General features: G+C 35.6%; 1 protein-coding gene across 2 annotated transcripts in view; it reads left to right on the top strand.

The window, feature by feature from the left end:
• Positions 1–18,005, top strand: part of SBF2 (SET binding factor 2) — a 521,490-nt gene that overhangs the window by 351,415 nt on the left and 152,070 nt on the right. The window lies entirely within an intron of this gene.

Genomic DNA, 18,005 nt, shown 5'->3' with positions numbered 1-18,005 from the left:
GGGAAGATTTTTGATTATTGATTCCATTCCATTCCATTTCTTTTTTTTTTTTTTCCTTAGGGATGAATTGGTAGCAGATTCATCTTTTTTAAAAAAAATTTTTAATGTTTTATTTATTTCTGAGAGAGGGACAGCATGAGCAGGGGAGGGTCAGAGAGAGAGGGAAATACAGAATCTGAAGCAGGCTCCAGGCTCTGAGCTAGCTGTCAGCACAGAGTCCGACATGGGGCTCAAACCCACGAACCACGAGATCATGACCTGAGCCAAAGTCGGATGCTTAACCAACTGAGCCACCCAGGCACCCCACCAATTCCATTTCTTTACTGGCTATGGGTCTGTTCAAATTTTCTGTTTCTTCCTGTTTCAGTTTAGGTAGCTTGTATGTTTTAGGAATTTATCCACTGATTCCATTTCTTTACTGGCTATGAGTCTGTTCAAATTTTCTATTTCTTCCTGTTTCGGTTTAGATAGCTTGTATATTTTAGGAATTTATCCATTTCTTCCAGATTGCCCAATTTGTTGCTATATAATTGCTCATAATATTATCTTATTATTGTTTGTATTTCTGCAGTGTTGGTTGTGATCTTTCCTCTTTCATTCATGATTTTATTCAAGTCTATGATCTGTTTATTTAAGTCTAACAATCTGGGTTTATTGTTTTATATGGTGCAAAATGTGGAGTTCAAGTTCTCTTTATTTCCCAAATAAATATCCAGTTGTTGTAAGATCATTTTTGAAAACATTATTCTGTTTTCATTGAATTGGCTTTGCACTTTTGGGAGAAAAATTGTATATGTATGGGTCTATTTCTAAACTCTTTATTCTGTTCCATTAATGTTTTTTTCTACTTTATGTCAATATCACGCTGTTTTTATCTTTGTAGCTTTATAATTCATGTTAAAATAGGGATGGTTAGTCCTGCAACTTTGTTCTCCTTTTACAGAATTGTTTTGATTATTCTTTTACATTTTCATGTGACTTGTTGCTTGTTTCATACAAATTTTAAAATGAGATTTTCAATTTATACAAAGAAATCCTGCTGTGATTCTGATTTGAGATTTATTGAATCTTTATAGTAACTTAGGTTGATGTTATGACATCAATTTTTAATTCTTTAACCAAATATATGATTTTTATAAGTCCTTTATCAAATTATGAAGTTTGATATTAAGTCATTTATCAAGTGTATCATATATACAAGGACTTGTCTGTTGAATTGAATATTAAATTGTCCCATGAACTTGGATACTTATTTATTAAAATTTTCTTTAATTTCTTTTCGCAGTATTTTATAGTTTCATTGTACAGGTCTTTAACAACTTTTACCAGATTTATTTCTAAGCTTTTAATATTGTTTTATTCTGTTGTAAGTGGTATTAAATATCAGTTTCTAATTGTGTGTAAAATTGCAATTGATTTTTTTTATAATCAATATATGTATATTGATCATCATATCCTATAACCTTCCTAAACTCATTTAGTTCTATTAGGATTTTTAAAATCAATGTCAGTGGATTTTCTACATAAATAATCATGTATGAATAAAAACAGTATTGCTTCTTCCTTTCCAATCTAAATGCTTTTACTTCTTTTTCTTACCTAATTGCACTGACTAGCTCTTCCATTAAAACATTAAATGGAATTCTCTGATTTGCTCATTTTAGCCACTCTGACTGGCGTGAGGTGGTATCTCAGTGTGGTTTTGATATGTATTTCCCTGATGAGGAGGGATGCTGAGCATCGTTTCATGTGTCTGTTGGCCATCTGGATGTCTATACCATGGAATACTACATGGCAATGAGAAACAATGAAATCTGGCCATGTGTAGCAACATGGATGGACCTTGAGGGTGTTATGCTGAGTGAAATAAGTCAGGCAGAGAAGGACAAATATCATATGTTTGCACGTATAGGAGGATTAGGAGGAACTTAACTGAGGAACAAGGGGGAGAAGAAGGGGGGAAATGGTGGGGGAAAGGGAGAGAGGCAAACCATGAGAGACTCTTGAATGCTGACAAAGACTGAGGACTGATGGATGTGGGGGGGAGGGGGGATGGGCATGGAGGAGGGCACTTGTGGGGATGAGCACTGGGTGTTATGTGGAAACTAATTTGACAATAAACTATTTGTAAAAAAAAAAAAAAAGAAAGAAAAAAGTAAAAATTTGGAAAAAAAACATTAAATGGAAGTGATAAAAGCAGACATACTTTTGTTTTTCCTAATTTTAGGGGGAGTGGCATTCAGTTTTATGCCATCAAGTGTAGATGTAAGTGTACATGTTAGGTATAGGTTTTTTATAGATACACTCTACCTGTTTCAGGAAGACTCCTTTAAGTACTACAATGCTGAGAGTGTTAATCAAGAATAGATGTTGTATTATGTCAAATGCCTTTTTCTAGATTAAGGTGGTGAAATGTTTTTCTCTTAAGTTTTTTAACATGATAAATAATACTGGCTTTCTAATATGGAAACCAACTCTCCCTTCTACTTGGTCATGATAATATTAACATTTAAAATATATTGTTGGATTAATTTACTAAAATTGTGTTTTAAAATTTTCTATTTATGTTTATGAGGGATGTTAATTTACAGTTTTCTTTTTGGAAATGGTATTGTCAGTCTTTTAAAGTGAGTGGGCAAGGGTATTTTCATATTCAGTTTCTAATAGAAGTTGTCTAGAATTGGTATTGTTTCTTCCTTAAATATCTGGTAGAATTTACTAATTAATCCTTAAAGCCCTGAATTTTCTTTATGGGAAGGTTTTTAACTACAACTTTAATGATTTCATAGATGTAGTACTATTCAGGTTATCTGTTTCTTTTTTTTTTTTTTACTTTTATTTATTTTTACTTCAGTGGACATGTTTGTTTGTTTATTTATTTATTTCTACAAATAGTTTATTGTCAGGTTGGTTTCCATATAACACCCAGTGCTCATCCCCACAAGTGCCCCCTTCCATGCCCATCTCTCCCCTCCCCCCCCACACCCATCAGTCCTCAGTTTATTCTCAGCATTCAAGAGTCTCTCATGGTTGCCTCTCTCCCTTTGCCCCACCATTTCCCCCCTTCTTCTCCCCCATGGTCCTCCGTTAAGTTCCTCCTAATCCTCAGGTTATCTGTTTCTTTAAAGAACTTGGCAGCTTCTATCTCACAAGGAATTTGTTTCATCTAAGTTGTCCAATTTATAAGCACAAAGTTGATAATCATATTTTCTTATTCTTGTAATATCTGCAGAATCTGTGGTAATGTTATTTCTCGTAGCAATAACATTTTTTTCTATGTTTTTCATGTTTAGTCTGGCTAGAGATTTTCTATTTTATTGAATTTCTCAATGAACCAGTTTTGGGGATGTAGCAAAAGCTATTCTAAGAGGGAAACTTCCCATCTCAAGAAGCAGGAAAAATCTTAAATAAACAACCTAACCTTACACCAAAGGAGCTAGAAAAATAATAGCAAGCAAAACTGAAAACTGGTAGAGGGAGGGAAATAAAGATTAGAGCAGAAGTAAATGAAACAAAGACTTAAAAAACCCCATAGAACAGAACAATGAAATCAGGAGCTGTTTCTTTAAAAAGATCAACAAAATTGATAAACCTTTGGTCAGACTCATCAAAAAAAGAAGAGACGACTCAAATGAATAAAATCAGAAATGAATGAGGAGAAATAACAACCAACACCACAGAAATATGAAACATTCTAAAAGAATATTATAAAAAATTATATGCCAACAAATTAGACAACCTAGAAGAAATGGATAAATCCCTAGAAACTTACAACCTTCTGAAACTGAACCAGGAAGAACTAGAAAATTTGAACAAAACAATAAACAGCAAATAAATCGAGTCAGTAATAATAATAATAAAAACTCCCAATGAACAAAGTCCATGACCAGAGGGTTTCACAAGTTAATTCTACCAAACATTTATTTTTTTAATGTTTATTCTTTTTTGAGAGAGAGACAGAGCATGAGCAGGGGAGGGGCAGAGAGAGAGGGAGACACAGAATCTGAAGCAGGCTCCAGCCTCTGAGCTGTCAGCACAGAGCCCAATGCAGGGCTTGAACCCACGAACCATGAGATCATGACCTGAGCCAAAGTCGGACGCTCAACCAACTGAGTCACCCAGGCACCCTGAACTCTAGCAAACATTTAAAGAAGAGTGAATACCTATTCTTCTCAAAATATTCCAAAAAATAGAAAAGGAAGAAAAACTTCCAGATTCATTCTATGAGGCCAGCATTACCCTGACAACAAAACCAGGTAAAGACACTACAAAAAAAGAGAACTACAGGCTAATATCACTGATAAACACAGATTCAAAAATCCTCAACAAAGTCATTCACCATAATCAAGTGGGATTTATTCCTGGGTTGCAAGAGTGACTCAGTATTTGCAAATTAATCAAAATGATACATCAGTAAGAGAAAAGATAAGAACCATGTGATCATTTCAGTAGACGCAGAAAAAGCATTTAACAAAGTACAACATTGATTCATGATAAAAACTCTCATCAAAGTACGTTTAGAGGGAGCATACCTCAATATAATAATGGCCGTATCTGAAAAACCCACAGCTAACAACAGACTCAATGGTGAAAAACAGAACTTTTCCTCTGCAGTCAGGAAGAAGAGAACAATGTCCTCTCTCTCCACTTTTATTCAACATAGTACTGGAAGTTTTAGCCACATCAGTCAGACAAGGAAAAGGAGTAAAAGGCATCCAAATTGGTAAGGAAGAAGTAAAACTTTCACTATTGGCAGGTGACATGTTATCTATATAGAAAACCTGAAAGACTTCACCAAAAAATTACTAGAAACTTATAAATGAATTCAGTAAAGTCTCAGGATACAAAATCTATGTACATTAAATCCATTGCATTTATATATACTAATAACGAGGCAGTGGAAAGAGAAATTAAGAAAGCAATCCCATTTACAGCTGCATCAAAGATAATAAAATGCCTAGGAATACCTAACTAAACAGATGAAAGAGCTGCTTTCTGAAAACTCTTAAGACGTTGATGAAAAAAATTTGAGGACAACACAAAGAAATGGAAAGATATTTCATGTTTATAGATTAGAAAAACAAATATTGTTAAGACGTCTATACTACCTGGGGCACCTGGGTGGCTCAGTTAGTTAAGCGTCCTATTCTTGATTTCTGCTCCAATCATGATTTCATGGCTCCTGAAATTGATCCCCACATCGAGCTCTTTGCTGACAGTGCGGAGCCTGCTAGTGATTCATTCTCTCTCTCTCTCTCTCTCTCTCTCTCTCTCTCTCTCTCTCTCTCTCTCTCCCCCCCTCGGCCTCCACTGCTCACACACACTCTCTCTCTCAAAATAAATAAAACTTTAAAATATATAGGGGTGCCTGGGTGGCTCAGTCGGCTAAGCATCCGACTTCGGCTCAGGTCATAATCTCACGGTTTTTGGGTTTGAGCCCCATGTTGGGTATGTGCTGACAGCCAGCTCGGAGCCTGGAGCCTGCTTCAGATTCTGTATCTCCCTCTCTCTCTGACCTTCCCATGCTCATGCTGCCTCTCTCTCTGAAATAAATAAAACATTAAAAAAAATTAAAAAATATATATACTAGCCAAAGCAGTCTACACATTTACTGCAATCCCTATCAAAATATAAATACCATTTTTCACAGGACTGACAAAAACAAACTTAAAATTTGTATGGAAGCACAAAAGACTTTGAATAGCCAAAGTTATCTTCTAAAAGAAAAAGCTAGAAATATCATAATTCCAGCCTTCACATTATACTACAAAGCTGTAGTGATCAAAACGATATGGCACCAGCACAAAAGCAGACACATAGATCAATGGAACAGAATATAGAGCCCAGAAATAAACCCACAATTATATGGTCATTTAATCTATGACAAAGGGGGCAAGAATGTGCAATGGGGAAAAAAAACACTATTTCCAACAAATGGTATTGGGAAATCTGGACAGCTACATGCAAAAGAATGAAACTGGACCACTTTTATTATGCCATACACAAAATTAAAAATGGATTAAGGGCCTAAATGTGAGAACTAAAACATAAAAATCCCAGAAGAGAGCACAGGCAGTTATTTCTCTGCCATCAGATGCAACAACATTTTTCTGGATATATCTTCTCATGCAAGGGAAACAAAAGCAAAAATAAACTATTGGGAATACACCAAAATGAAAAGCATCTTTACAGCAGAGGAAACAATCCACAAAACTAAAAGACAACCTGTTGAATGGGCAAAGATATTTGCAGATGACGTATCTGAAAAAGGGTTAGCATCCCAAAATATATAAAGAACTTACACAACTCAACACCAAAAACAAAATAATTCAATTAAAAAATGGGCATAAGACATGAACAGACATTTCTCCAGAGAAGACATACAGATGGCCAACAGAAACATGAAACAGTGCTCAACATCGCTCATCATCAGGGAAATGCAAATCAAAACAAACCACACCTGTCAGAATGGCTAAAATCAAATACATAGGAAGCAAGTGTTGGCAAGGATATAGAGGAAAAGGAACCCTCATGCATTGTTGGTTGGAATGCAAACTGCTGTAGGTACTGTGGAAAATAGCATGGAAGTTCCTAAAAAAATTAAAAATAGAACTACTATATGATCCAGTAATTGCACTACTGGGTATTTACCCAAAGAATTTGAAAACCCTAATTCAGAAAGTTATATATATCCTCTGTTTATTATATCATTATTAACCAAGCCAAGTTGTGGAAGCAGCCCATGTGTCCATTGATAGTGACTGGATAAAGAAGAGGTAGTATATATGCAATGGAATATTATTCAGCCATAAAAAGGAGTGAAATCTTGCCATTTGCAGCACCAGAGTTGGAGCTAGAGATTATAATGCTAACCGAATAAGCCAGTCAGGGAAAGACAAATACTATATGATTTCATTCATACGTGGAATTAAAGGAAGAAATGAACAAAGGGAAAAAAAAGAAATAAAAAAAACAGACTTAACTATAGAGAACAAACAGATGGTTATCAGAGGAGATGTGGGTGGGGGGATAGATTAAATAGGTGGAGATTAAGGGTGCATTTATCTTGATGAGCACTGAGCAATATATAGAATTGTTGAATCACTCTAATTTAACACTGTATGTTAACTATACTGGAATGTAAATATAAATAAATAAATAAATAAATAAATAAATAAATAAGAGTTAATACCTGTTCTTCTCAAAATATTCTAAAAAATAGAAGAGGAAGGAAAGCTTCCAAATTCATTCTGCAAGCCCAACATTATCCTGATATGAAAACTAGACAAAGATACTGCAAAATGAAAAACAAAAACAAAAATTTTCCAAGAAGCAGTTTTAGGTTCCATTGACTTCTCTGTTGCTTTTTGTTTTCTATTATTGAATTCTGATCTGATATTTATACTTCCTTTCTTCTACTGATTTTATGTTTAATTGACTCTTTTCAGTTTTTTTAAGGTTGAAGCTGAGGTGATTGATTCAATACCATTCTTCTTTTCTAACATAGGCATTTAGTGCTATAAATTTCCCACTAAGTACTACCTTAGCAGCAGCCAACAAGTTTTAATATATTTTCATTTTCATTCACTTTAAAACACTTTCTTGGGGCTTCTGGCTGGCTCAGTTGGCAGAACATGTGACTCTTGGTCTTGGGGTTGTGAGTTCGAGCCTCTACACGTTAGGTATAGAGATTACTTAAAAAATAAAAATTAAAAATACTAGTAAAAAATTTTTAAATACTTTCTCATTTCCCTTTTTATTTCATTTTGAACTCTTGGATTATTTAGAATTGTGTTATATAGTTACCATATCTTTGTGGATTTTTCAGAGGTTTTTAGGTTAATACTTTCTCATTTAACTTTATGATCAGACATTCATTCTATTATTTCAATCGTTTTAGAATTATTGAGACATGTTTTATGGGCTAGTATATTGTTTATATTGGTAAATATTCCTTGTACACTTGAAAAGAATGTATATTCTGGTATCATGATCTCGGTAGACACAGCATTGTGAAATTTTAAGTTGAGCTATCCTTTTTCCCCCCTATATAAGATCTTTGAAGTAGTAGTTTGCTTTTTTTAAAAAAGGAAAAACTTTCCTGATACTCAAGTCTACACTCTAATTCTGAAAGTTCATCAATGTCAAAAGAAGTTTACATGTCCTAACGGCTACTAGAGAATCAAACACGATTTGCCTAAAAATATTGTTCTACTTATTCAGCACAGAAATGATGAAGCTTCACTGTGAACACAGAAAATAAAAAGAAGATTAAATACCTTTTTTATAAGTACAACATAAGCCAGGGATAGCCAGATTATAGATAGTTTGCATCACAGATGCCTTAGTTCAATAACAAGATCAAAGGGAAAAGATCCACATCTCATTCTTTCAATCTGCCTGGCTATTACACCCTTTGAGTTTCAGACTGATCTTTTGACTCTTTTATCTATGACTGATTTTATGAAAAACAGTTCCAAATCTCCTGTTCTTTAGCCTTCAGACACTGACATTTTTTAGTTTCTCTAGAAGGAGTTTAGTGCACTGGCTTAATATTCCCTCCCATAAGTTTTCATAGTTCAAAAATGGCAATCAAAACCCAAGAGTGGAGCAGTTATGGGAAGAAAATGGAAGGAAAAATCACATGAGCTCTACATGTGAAATACACGTGGATTTTGAAGCCTTTATTTGAAAAAGGAGTGTAAAATGCCTCATTCATGGTTTTTATATTGATTATTAGTTAAAATGATTGTACGTGAGATATATTGGGTTAGATAAAATATATTATTACATTTAGTTTTACCTGTTTCTTTTTACTTTTTAATATCAGACCACTAGACAATTTTAAATTACATAGTTCACATTGTATTTCTGTCAGACATTGCTGTATAATCTCACACTCAACCCTCAGCCCAAGATATTGGTCCTGTTTCACTCTACTCATATTCATTTTCCTTTGACCTTGGCGATAGAAGACTGGTTTTAAAAAAGAATAATTGAGGGGTGCCTGGGCACTTAGGTGGCTCAGTCAGTTGGGTGTCCGACTTTGACTCAGGTCATGATCTCATGGTTCATGAGTTCAAGCCTAGCATTAGGCTTTGTGCTGACAGCTCAGAGCCTGGAGCCTGCTTCAGATTTCTGTGTCTCCTCTCTCTCTGCCCTTTCCCCACTCATGCTCTGTCTCTCTCCTTCAAAAATAAATAAACATTTAAAAAAATTTAAAGTAAAGAATAATTGAGAACAAAAGTCTTCCAGAGATTTCTCAGTGATGCTTTTTAATAATGGAACTAGCACAAAACTCATCCCAAACTACCAAACTTTCTGGTATGTAACTCTGTGTCTGCCTCACACTTCACACTTTATTAAAGTCCACGTGACTTGGATCTTACTGCAATATTTGGCTGAACTTTAGGCAGGCGTTTGGGGCCAGGAGTTAGAGGTGCACTCTTAAAACGGTAAGGAAAATCAGACACTTGGCCAGTAAGGTGATGTATTCCAAAAGATCACTGCTAAATCCCTCCTTCTGCAGTTCACAGCATGAGCTCTATGTTCCAGGAGCCAGACTAAAAACTGGTAAAGATTTGTAGTCTGTTTTATAGTCAGGAAGATGTATTTTTATAATAATTTTTGATTCTTCAAATTTACTTAGCTCTTAACAGTTTCAAAATTTCCCAACCATAGTAAACAGTTGCCATTATAATCCTGTGCATTAAGAATTATATTTGGACTGAAATATTCTAGCCATGTTTTCAGAGAGTGTCATTTTCCCTTAAAATCTACCTCACAGTTGCAAAACTTCTTCCACTTGATTTAAATTTCCCAGGCTCCATTATAGAATTCAACTCTGGACTTATTTGTGTTGTTGCTGCTGCTGCTGTGCTGCTGCTATTGTTTCAATTAGGATATGTTTCAGAGCAAGTTTTGCAGGTTGAGGAATGACATTTCTATCAATAATGCATCTGAAAGATGTTCAGCCAAAGTTTTCACCACTGCTATGGCCTCATGAGGCACTTCTTGTTAGAGATGAAGTAATGTAGTTTTAAGGACACTCTTTCCTAATGTGGTCTGTCAGGAACACGTTTTGAGCCTAACATTCTATTCTATAAACTTCTGGAATCTAGCCTTGTAGCCAAAGTATTTGCAGAGGGTATTTGTCTAGATAGCCACAAAAAGAAGCATCCCTTTTCCTAGTGGGTATTTTAATAATTGAACCTTGAAATCATAAATGGCACAAAAATGAAAAAAAATAAAAGTCATTAGAAATCATTAAGTCCAAACTCTTTTGTAGGTGAGGAAACTAAAGTCTACAGTGGTAATGTGACTCACTTAAGATGCCAGCAAAGACAGTGGCATACTATGGATAAGGATATGGTCTTTTTCCAGTATGTTACACATGATCTTTAAACAATAAAATAATATTTGATCTATAACCATAACATTTTTTCAAATTTATTTAAGGACATTTTTAATTCACTTAAATAAACATAAACTAGCCCAATTTGGAAACTTCTCTTGAGGCAAAACATAATGCTTTCGATAAAATCAAAATCAGTGGGCCTCATTTCCAATGTAGAATATATATATTGGTTGTCATGTTTAGCTTTATATTTAAAACACTGCTACTAATACCATGTGCACACTAACAGCCATTAACTAATGGCATAGAGGAGCAAAAAATTAGAGAGAAGTATGAAAGAAAAGAAATGAATCCAAAGAACCTGTTCATCGTCCAATTCAACTTAAATGCCTGCCCTTTGAAAAGATAGTTGCAAATGACATATCAGATAAAGGACGAATATCCAAAACCTATAAGGAAGTCACCAAACTCCATACCCGAAAAACAAATAATCCAGTGAAGAAATGGACAGAAGACATGAACAGACACTTCTCCAAAGAGGACATCCAGAGGGCCAACAGACACATGAAACAATTCTCAGCGTCCCCCATCATCAGGGAAATACAAATCAGAAACACACTGAGATACCACCTCACGCCATTCAGAGTGGCTAAAATGAACAAATCAGGAGACTCTAGATGCTGGCAAGGATGTGGAGAAACGAGCACCCTCCTACACTGTTGGTGAGGATGTAAACTGGTGCAGCCCCTCTGGAAAACAGTGTGGAGGTTCCTCAAAAAATTAACACTAGAACTCCCCCATGACCCAGCAATAGCACTGCTAGGAATTTACCCAGGGGATCCAGGAGTGCTGATGCATAGGGGCACATCTACCCCAATGTTCAAAGCGGCGCTCTCAACAATAGCCAAATAATGGAAAGAGCCTAAGTGTCCATCAACAGACAAATGGATCAAGAAGATGTGGTTTATCTATACAATGGAATACTACATGGTAATGAGTAAGAATGAAATCTGGCCATGTGTAGCAACATGGATGGAACTCAAGGGTGTTATGCTGAGCAAAATAAGTCAGGCAGAGAAGGAGGACAGATACCATATGTTTGCATGTATAGGTGGATTTAGGAGGAACTAAATGGAGGACCATGGGGGCCATGGCGGAGAAGAAGGAGAAAAATAGTTGGGGAGGAGGGAGGCAAACCATGAGAGACTCTTGGATGCTGAGAACAAACTGAGGGCTGATGGGGGTGGGGGAGAGGGGAAGTGGGGGTGATGGGCATGGAGGAGGGCACTTGTGGGGATGAGCACTGTGTGTTATATGGAAACCAACTTGACAATAAACTATTAAAAAAATAAAAACAATATCAAGACAAAACAAAAAATGTCTGCCCTTCCTTCATAAAACCTTCTCTGATGGCTATGGCAGAATCACCCCCTTTTGTATACTCTCATACGCCTTTTTCTACTTTTAGTATGGCATGGTAAATGCATTGATTCGCATTAGCTTGCACTGTGCCTGCCTATCTGTTAGTTCCATTACTTTGTAAGCCCCTCTAGTGTAAGACTAACTCAAATGATAGGTCCCATATGTAAGTTTTCATTTTGTAGTCCATATTTATTGCCTGAAAAAATGAAGACATAAGTATAAAGTAAGATAAACTTTTTGTTTTTTGAAACACTTAGGTCTTAGTTTAAAGAATTTTGTGCCAGTTACTTTTACTAAATGTAGAGTAATTTGAAGAATACAATATATTTCACACATTCACATGAGTCTAAAATCAAGTCAGATATAGCCCTATTTTTCTAGAGTGGTTCAAGGTCATATCATAAAGGACAATGGTTTCGCATACATTAGAATAACTAGAGTGCTTATTAAAACACAGATTGCTGGTCTCCACACCTAGGTTTCTGATTAGTAGATCTGGAGTGGAGCCTGAAAATTTTCATATTTAACAGGTTTTAGAGTCATACTGGTGCTTCTCTTCCAAGGACCCCATTTTGTGAACTACTATTGTAGGTAAATGATGGAATGGAAATGGGGGGTGCATAGATCTTTTCAAGTTAGTGTTTTCATTTCCTTTGGGTAAATACCCAGAAATGAATTGCTGCATCATATGGTACTTCTTTTTTAATTTGGGGGGGAACTTCCATACTGTTTTTCATAGTGGCTGCACCAATTTACATTACTAACTAAAGGTTCCCTTTTCTCTATATCCTCACCAATATGTGATATTCCTTGTCTTTTTGGTAATAGGCATTCTGACAGGTATGAGATGATATGTCATTGTGGTTTGGGTTTGCAGTTCCCTGATGATTAGTGATGCTGAGCATGGTTTCAAGTGGCTCTTGGCTGGCTGTCTTGCAAAAATGTCTATTCCAATCCTCTGCCCATTTTTAAATCAGATTTTTTGGTTTTGGTTTTGTTTTTTTGCTATTGAGTTGTATGAGTTCTTTTTTATGTTTTGGATATTAAGCCCTGACTGGATATATGATCTATAAATACCTTCTCCCATTCTGTGGGTATCCTTTCATTTTGCTGATAGTTTTCTTCCCTGTACAAAAGCTTTTTAATATGATGTATTCTCATTTGTTTATTTTGTTTTTGTTGCCTTTGCCTTTTTATTTTGTTTTGGTTATTGTTTTTCTTTTTCATTTATTTGCCAGTTTTTAATCCTTTCTCTATATCCATGTTGTCACCTTGTTTCATTTTACTTCTTTTTTTTAATCAACGTATAATATATTTTTAATTAATAAATTTTTAAAATTTACATCCAAGTTAGCATATAGTGCAGCAATGATTTCAGGAGTACATTACTTAATGCCCCTTACCCATTTAGCCCATCCCCCCTCTCACAACCCCTCCAGCAACCCTCTGTTTGTCCTCTGTATTTAAGAGTCTCTTATGTTTTGTCCCCCTCCCTGTTTTTATATTATTTTTGCTTCCCTTCCCTTATGTCCATCTGTTCTGAGTCTTAAAGTCCTCATATGAGTGAAGTCATATGATATTTGTCTTTCTCTGATGAATTTCACTTAGCATAATACCCTCTAGTTCCATCCACATAGTTGCAAATGGCAAGATTTCATTCTTTTTGATTGCCAAATAATACTCCATTGTGTATATATACCACATCTTCATTATCCATTCATCCATTGATTGACATTTGGGCTCTTTCCATAGTTTGGCTATTGTTGATAGTGCTGCTGTAAACACTGGGGTGCATGTGTCCCTTCGAAACAGCACACCTGTATCCTTTGGATAAATATCTAGTAGTGCAATTAATGAGTCATAGGGTAGTTCTATATTTAATTTTTTGAGGAACCTTCATACTGTTTTCCAGAGTGGCTGCACCAGTTTGCATTCCCACCAGCAGTGCAAAAGGGTTCCTCTTTCTCCGAATTGTCGTCAACATCTGTTGTTGCCTGAGTTGTTAATGTTAGCCATTCTGACAGGTGTGAGGTGATATCTTAATGTGGTTTTGATTTGTATTTTCCTGATGATACATGATGTTGAGCATTTTTTCATGTGTCTGTAGCCCATCTGGATGTCTTCTTTGGAGAGGTGTCTATTCATGTCTTTTACCCATTTCTTTACTGGATTATTTGTTTTTTCGATGTTGAGTTTGATAAGTTCTTTAAACATTTTGGATACTAATCCTTCATCCAATATGTTATTTGCAAATATCTTCTCCCATTCCATCAGTTGCCTTTTAGTTTTGTTGATTGTTTGCTTCGCTGTGCAGAAGCTTTTTATTTTGATGAGGTCCCAATAGTTCAATTTTGCTTTTGTTTCCCTTGCCTCTGGAGATGTGTAAAGTAAGAAGTTGCTGCGGCCAAAGTCAAAGAGTTTTTTGCCTGCTTTCTCCTTGAGGATTTTGGTGGCTTCTTGTCTTACATTTAGGTCTTTCATCCATTTTGAGTTTATTTTTGTGTATGGTGTAAGAAAGTGGTCCATGTTCATTTTTCTGAATGTCCCTGTCCTGTTTTCCCAGTACCACTTGCTGAAGAGACTGTTTTTATTGCATTGGATATTCTTTCCTGCTTTGTCAAAGATTAGTCAAAGATTACATTTGTGGGTCCATTTCTGGGTTCTCTATTCTGTTCCATTGATCTGAATGTCTGTTTTTGTGCCATGGTTTGGTTATTTTTTAATGTTTTTAGTGAATTCCAGTTAGCTGACATACAGTGTAATGTTAGTTTCAGGTGTACAGTATAGTGATTTTACCACTTTCATACAATACCCAGTGCTCATCACAAGTGCATTCCTTAACCCCTATGATCTATTTTTTAGGTTAATTTTTAAAAACTTTAGAGTGAGAGAGCATGAGCAAGGGAGAGGGGCAGTTGATTCTAAATTTGTTCTAATAGTTTTTAGTGGAGTCTTTAGGATTTGTTGTATATAATATGTCATCTACAAATAGTCAGTTTTGCTCCTTCCTCTGTGATTCTGATGCCTTTTACTTCTTGTTCTTGCCTAATTGCTCTGGCTAGGACTTCCAGTACTATGTTAAATAATCATGGCAAGAGTAGGCATCCTTGTCTTGTTCTTGAGCTTTGGGGAAAAGCTTTCAGTTTATCACCTTTGAGTTTGATGTTAACTGTGGTATTGTCATACATGGCCATTATTATGTTGAGATATGTTCTCTATCCACTTTGTTAAGGGGTTTTATCATGAATAAATATTAAATTTTGTCAAATTTTTTTGCATGTATTGAGATGATAATATGATTTTTATCCTTCAATTTGTTAATGTTAGAGTATCATACTGATTTACAGATGTTGAACCATCCTTGCGTTTCTGGAATAAATCTGACTTGATCGTGGCATATGATTGTTTTTAATGGATTGTCAAATACAGTTTGCTAATATTTTCTTGAGAATTTTTCATCTGTGTTCATCAGGGATATTAGCCTGTAATTTTCTTTTCTTGTTCTGTCCTTGTCTAGCTTTAGTATCAGGATAATGCAGACCTTGTAAAATGACATTGAAAGTGTTCCTATCCCTTCTATTTTTTGGAAGATTTTGATAAGGATTAGTATTAATTTTATTTAAATGTTTGCTGGAATTAATCAGTAAAACCATCTGGTCTTGGACTTCTGTTTGTTGAGAGATTTTTGATTACTCATTCAGTTTCCTAAAATCTGAAAGTCTGTTCAGATTTTCTATTTTTCATTATCCATTCTTGGTAGGGGTTATGTTTCTAGGAATTTATGCATTTCTTCTAGGTTGTAAATGACAGACTAGGTTTTATACAAAGCTATTTGCTAAGGCATATATGTGCTAATTAATCATATGTTCTCTTATGCTAGTTATTACAGTGTCCAAAGCAGATCTTATAAACAACACTCAAAGCTGATAGCTTCTCTCTCAATACAAGGTGGGCCTGGTTCTTGCCTTTCCCTCCTATACCCTCAACCCTCTATTCCTATCCAAAGCTTGGTCACCTAACTTAGAATATTTCTTTTTCCTTCCCAATTCTTTTTTTTTTTTTTTAATGTTTTTTATTTTTGAGAGAGTTCAAGTTGGGGAGAGGCAGAGAGAGGGGGACAGAGGATCCAAAGCAGGCTCTGCACTGCCAGCAGCTAACCCAACCCCAATGTGGGGTTTGAACTCACAAACCGCAAGATTGTAACCTAAGCCAAAGTCAGAAACTCAACTGACTAAGCCACCCAGGTGCCCCCTTTCCTTTCCTATTCTGTCTTTTCATGAAAAAAAAAATTCTGATCTCCCTTATCAACAAGAATTCCTCTGTTTTTTCTACTAACCTTGCCCCTAACTTTTCTATGTCCCATACCTTTGCAGTCCCTACAGGCCTTTTGCATTTTCTGGAGTAGTTACAATGTAACCAAATACCTTCTATTTTGTGTTTCTGTGTTATTTAGGAAAATTACACCCAGAAAGAAAAGAGTTTGGCTTTTTAAAAGAATTCCAGCCAATGGTATAATTTTTTTAACCTAAGATAGCAGTACGAATTAAGTGTTTTGATGATTGTTAGTTTCAAAGTTAACTCTTACATCCTTTCAAAAATACCATGACGGTGTGTGTGTGTGTGTGTGTGTGTGTGTGTGTGTGTGTGTGTTTGCGCGTGTCGCGTGTGTGTGTTCATTCGTTCATTCCAAAAGTTATGTGGAAAAAAACGTACACAGTTTTCTAAAATGTTTAATTAAAATCAGAAAGAGAATTTGATACGTTGTCATGCCAGTCATTTGATAGACAAACTTTAGTGTTCCAAAATAAAAAATTAAACATAGTTTCTACCTGAGATTTAAGGTCCAAGGTATGTGTCACTAATATTTACACCATGTTGAGCCTAAAGAATTATACATGATTGCTACCCTCACCTAATACACCTGCCTGCTTACTGAATTTTATTTCCTATTTTGTCAGTGACTATAGGACTATATAAGACAGTAATTTGTTTTTTAAAAGGAATGAAAGAGAAGTTGTTTTGAATCTTGTTGGAAAACCATGTAGCTAGCAAACATGAAGGAAAATGTATTAAAATATTCAAATAGTGATGGCCTAGACAAATTTCTAGAAACTGTAAACTCTAGAATGCCCCAGTTACGAGTCCTGGTCATTTAATTTACCTCCACACATTTACTTCCACTCCCTCAAGCATAACTAAAAATTATAGTAGAGGGATTATTTTTTAAGATTAACAAAAATCCACACGAACAAATAAAAAAGGTAAAGAAGTGTTAGCAACAACAACAAAAAAAGAAAGATTAGCAACAAAATTTTGGAAAACAAAGCAAATGGGCAGTGGTTAAGTGACTTAACAGACATGAAAAAGCTGAAATTAGGAACATGAGGAAAAAGCAGAAAAGCATCCTGGTTTATACAGAACTCCCCCCAAAACTCAGAAGGTGGAAGGAGTAAAGAAATTATGGCCATGGTGAAAGTTCAAATAAAGGTAGTGAATATGAAGATGAGGGGATAGATAACAAAAGTGATGAAGACAGAATTAACAGTATTTGATTAAGCTTCAAATAGGCCAATGATTATAACTGTTTAATTCATAACCCCCAGCACAATGCACCTAGTTCGACTAAAGATATTTGTTGGGTGGATAGATGGAAGGAAGTTCGCATTAGAAGCATAAACTTGATATCTGATTGCATGTCAGAGTATGATAAGATAGAAAAATTTCTGGTTAGGTGACTATAGATGCAGGTCCTTTTTACCAAGTCAGTATAGAATGATATCAGGCTTGAAGGTAAGGATAAGGGGCAGAGATAATTCAGTTTAAGATACACTGAGTGTGAGGTATTTGCATGATGTCAGATTGAAGGTGGCTTGTCAGCTGGAGATGAGGAGGGTTATCTAGGCTGGAAATATAAATTGCAGTGGCACCTTATACCACAGAAATGGCTGAGCCAGCCTAAGGAGAGTAGGTACCGTAAAAGAGAAGATCTAAGGATGAAGAAAGAGTTGAGAGGGGCACCTGGGTGGCTCAGTCGATTAAGCGTCCAACTATTGATTTTGGCTCAGGTCATGATCTCATGGTTTGTGAGTTTAAGCCCTGTATTTGGCCACGTGCTGACAGTGTGGATCCTACTTGAGATTCTCTGTCTCACTCTCCCTCTCTCTCTGCCCCTCTCTAACACACACTCACTGTCTCTCAAAATAAATAAGCTTGGGATGCCTGGGTG

Source organism: Hyaena hyaena, unplaced genomic scaffold, assembly GCF_003009895.1.
Source record: "Hyaena hyaena isolate Hyena2069 unplaced genomic scaffold, ASM300989v1 scaffold_245, whole genome shotgun sequence".
Taxonomy (NCBI): Eukaryota; Metazoa; Chordata; class Mammalia; order Carnivora; family Hyaenidae; genus Hyaena; species Hyaena hyaena.
The sequence above is the reverse complement of the archived record's forward strand: the minus strand, read 5'-3'. Positions and strand labels throughout refer to the sequence as shown.